Source organism: Colobus angolensis, unplaced genomic scaffold (assembly GCF_000951035.1).
Source record: "Colobus angolensis palliatus isolate OR3802 unplaced genomic scaffold, Cang.pa_1.0 Scaffold237, whole genome shotgun sequence".
Classification (NCBI taxonomy): Eukaryota; Metazoa; Chordata; class Mammalia; order Primates; family Cercopithecidae; genus Colobus; species Colobus angolensis.
In genome coordinates this window covers 1,266,909-1,271,018 of record NW_012115566.1, presented here as the reverse complement: position 1 = coordinate 1,271,018, position 4,110 = coordinate 1,266,909, and the positions used below count along the sequence as shown (strand labels likewise).

Sequence of the window (4,110 nt, the reverse complement as noted above, 5' to 3'; positions counted from 1 at the left end):
GAGAGGAGACGAGCGCCAGCTGGTGGAGAGAGGGAAGAGACGGGGTGCGGTGAAGTGGAGAAAGAAGCACAAAAAGGCAGAGAGGGGTAGAGGGCAAGGAAAGGCATCCTCAAGATTATTAGGACTTGGATGGACGGGATGTAGAGTGAGCCTAAGCATGCATCTCTCCGTCGCTTCCTCTGGATATGAGGGAAGAGAGGTTCCTTTTTGTCCCTAGGGAAGTAGGCTCGACCAGGAAGGAGACCCAGTTCGTTTTGTCCAGACTGCCACGGCTTCGAGAGCGCCTCGCCGCTATTTCCGTCGCTCGATAGATAGGCTGGGCTCTTTGGGGGAGCACGTGTTGTTGCGTTTTTTTGTTTGTGGTTCCGGAACCACTGATACTGTAGTTTCTGAGGGAGCTGCAGGGATTTCCCGATTTCCTGCGTGTCTGTGTTAAGAGTTAGAAGCGGGATCCGCCGACAGCTTCGAGACTGAGCATGACAGTGGAAACGTCTAATTTTATTACGCTTTGCTTGAAATGCAAAAGATGAGAAAGAAAGTTCCCGTTTGTTTGCTCCACATATTTCCTTTAGAATGAAGCCGATAGAAAGTCAATTTCACCCTGAAGAAACTCCTCCTGGAGTTTGAAATGAGCTTCTTTACTCCTCACGTCCACCTCTTGGCTCAAAAGAACTCTGCAGATTCGCACAGCGACTACGGAAAGGCAAAGTCGCAGTACAATAGGTGTTAACTACGTGTGCAGCCACCGTCTTCTTAGTCCTATTATAGGTGCAGAGGTAATATAGGTGAATCCCTCACAAGTCGAGTGGGTTAACCTCAAAATTGACTTTAGCGATGGCTTGTGACCACCTAGTAGGTGGTGGACCATTACAGCGTTTAGAAAGTGAGTAAAAGAAAGGATGCACACGGATGCCCACTCGCTTACTTGGCTTCTACAGATGCAGAGAGAGAGATCGCTTTTCTGCCTTCCGGGTGTTTAGTAACTTAATTTTTTATCTTTTGTTTAAATGAAATAGAGCTGAAAATACGAGAATTCCTTTCAACGAGATAGTATTGAGATGCTTGCAGAGTATCCCCGCGTGGATTTCTGCTTAGCCCTGTGATACCAGCATCAGAAACTGTGCAAAGAGCTCTAATCTGGAGGTGTGGGTTGTTCAGTAGCTTAGAAAGAGGTTATTCCTGGAGAATAAGTATAGCCAGTAGAAAAGGATCCATTGGGATTGGGAGAATAAAATTTCATTCATTATTTTTATTTATGGAAAACAAAGAAATGAGCTTTATCCTATACTGGTCTTGGTCCCTGGAGTTCAGAGTGCTTGCATCTCAGGGCAGAAACTTCCTTAGAGGACCCAGAGAAGTATGTTCCCCCTACCAAATGTCAGCTGAAGTGACTGTGGTCTTTTTGTCATTTGTCATTATGCTTGCCTTTTATTGTATGCTTGTAGTTAAATAGTTTACATTAAGTTTTAGAGTTTGTGGGTTTCTAATGGAAATAGTGACCACCAGCGTATCAGGTCCTCAGCCACTGGCAGTGAAATCGTTTAGTGAAAGCTTGTAGGGCTTCTGAAACCTTGTTTAGAAGAAACGCAAGGCCAGGCATGGTAGCACATGCCTGTAATCCCAGCACTTTGGGAGGCTGAGGTGGATGGATCACCTGAGGTTGGGAGTTCGAGACTAGCCTGACCAAGAGGGAGAAACCTCCATCTCTACTAAAAATACAAAATTAGCCGGGCATGGTGGTGCATGCTTGTAATCCCAGCTACTCGGGAGGCTGAGGCAGGAGAATCACTTGAATCCAAGAGGCAGAGGTTGTGGTGAGCCAAGATTGCACTATTGCACTCCAGCCTGGGCAACAAGAGTGAAATTCTGTCTCAAAAAAACCAAACAAACAAACACCACACACACAAAAGGACTTAAGCCACACAGTTCTGTGGTTTCTGATTATTTCATTTACAGCTAGAAATTGGCTGGATGGCCAGGAATAGTTCTTGCTTCCATATTGTGTGGTTCACCTTAGTGGCTGCTGGGACTGCTTAGAAAGAATAGGTGGATAATCATAAGCAGCAAATAATCTTAGTGAATGAACAAGAATTACCTCTCTGTATGAGAGAGAGATGTAGAGGTCAACCCAGATATCTTGACAAGGCAGGAAATTTTGGACAGCTGGGGAAGGTCATGGAGCTCTTCTTACAGTGCCACCAGGAAGAAAATAGATCTCTGGAGGTACTGGGGAATGAGCCCAGGACCTTGTGCATGATAAGTACACACTCTACCACTGAGCTATACCCCCTCATAACTCCTGTGTATTTGGAACACTGGTGACCACCATTATCTGAGTACGTGCTCTATGTCATAAAGACAATTACCATGTATTTCCAATTCCACTGTTTTTGATTTCCCTATATCTGAGTGCCCCCTCTCTTAGGCACGGTTACACCATGAAAAGGTACCTTAACAATAAAAAGAAAAGCACTGTTCCTGATTTGGGATCAGCAAATCTATTTCCAAATAGAGAAAATTAACTGCATTTCAAAAGTATAACATAACCACATTGAAAATTCAGGAAAGAATTGACCTAAGAAAATGGTTTACACATTGTTCTCAATGTAAAAAGAAAAAGAACAGCAAGCAAATCTTAAACTCTATGTATCAGGAATATTTTCTGTAATGCTAAGGCAACAGCAACTCTGATATTTTGTGTGAATTTTAGGATTGGGAAAATGAGAGTGTGTGCACCTGTGTGTTGTTGGAAGCAGGTTCTCACTGTGGGAAAGGAGGATGGTAAAGAATAGTCCTATTGGTGATGATGGGAATCAGAGGCATCAGTACGAAGTTACACACTTAATTGTAAAATTTCTCCACAGATCTCTCTGCTAATTGGGACTAGAAGAAATGATACCTCAGATGCAATGAGCAAAGATAATTCTATGTATTGATTTTCAAATACCATTCCCTACTAAAAGGAAACAGCCATACTAATAGAAAGTAGCTACTAGTGTCAACTACACTGACTCCAGGACTGTGCCAAGGAAACTACAAGATGAACCTAAGATATCTCGCTGTGCCAGAATATAAGTGCTCAGAATTGATGGGTATGATTAAAAGGACACAGAAGCCAGCTTGAAAGGGATCTAAATGGCCAAATCTGACACATTTTGAGCATTAATGATGACAATAAGTGATTATCAATCTTGGGAACTTAAACAAATAAATATGGAAGATGGTGAGATTTTCCTTACAGTTGTATGCCAAGTGATAAATGTGGAAGTAAGGATAAAATTAGAAAATCCTCATTTGGGCCGGGCATGGTGGCTTACACCTGTAATTCCAGCACTTTAGGAGGCCAAGTTGGGGGGGAATCACCTGAGGTTGGGAGTTTGAGACCAGCCTGACCAACATGGAGAAACCCCATCTCTACTAAAAATACAAAATTAGTTGGGCGTGGTGGCGCATGCCTGTAATCCCAGCGACTCAGGAGGCTGAGGCAGGAGAATCGCTTGAACCTGGGAAGCGGAGGTTGCAATGGGCCAAGATCACACCATTGCACTCCAGCCTGGGCAAGAAGAGTGAAATTCCATCTCAATAATAATAATAATAAATAAATAATAATGAGAAAAACTGACATCACATGCCTCTTGGTGTGATAGAGGATAACATGATTTCTGTGACCTTTCCATAACCTGAATCTAACCATGGCTACACAAATTAAGAAACATTCCACAAAACCACAAGCATATGCTCTTCAAAAACATATTCATGTCGTGAAAGACAAGAAGATTAAGAATCTGTTCCAAAGTGAAGGAGACTGAAAAGTCAAGACAACTAGATTCATGTGTGATTCTGAAATGGCACCTAGTTTGGGAGAAAAATTTCTATAAAATATTTTATTGATATGATTTAAATTTGTATAGACTGTATATTAGATAATACTATTTTATCAATGTTAAGTTCACTAAATTTGATAATTGTGCTGTGGTAAGAAATTGATCTCATTCTTTTTTTTTTTTTTTTTTTTGAGACGGAGTCTTGCTCTGTCGCCCGGGCTGGAGTGCAGTGGCCGGATCTCAGCTCACTGCAACCTCTGCCTCCTGGGTTCAAGTGATTCTCCTG

At 42.4% G+C, this 4,110-nt stretch overlaps 1 non-coding gene across 1 annotated transcript; it reads right to left on the bottom strand.

The window, feature by feature from the left end:
• Window positions 1-2,218: 2,218 nt before the first annotated feature.
• Window positions 2,219-2,290, bottom strand: TRNAD-AUC. The gene has a single exon. It is a non-coding gene; the product is annotated as a tRNA-Asp (tRNA).
• Window positions 2,291-4,110: the final 1,820 nt, after the last annotated feature.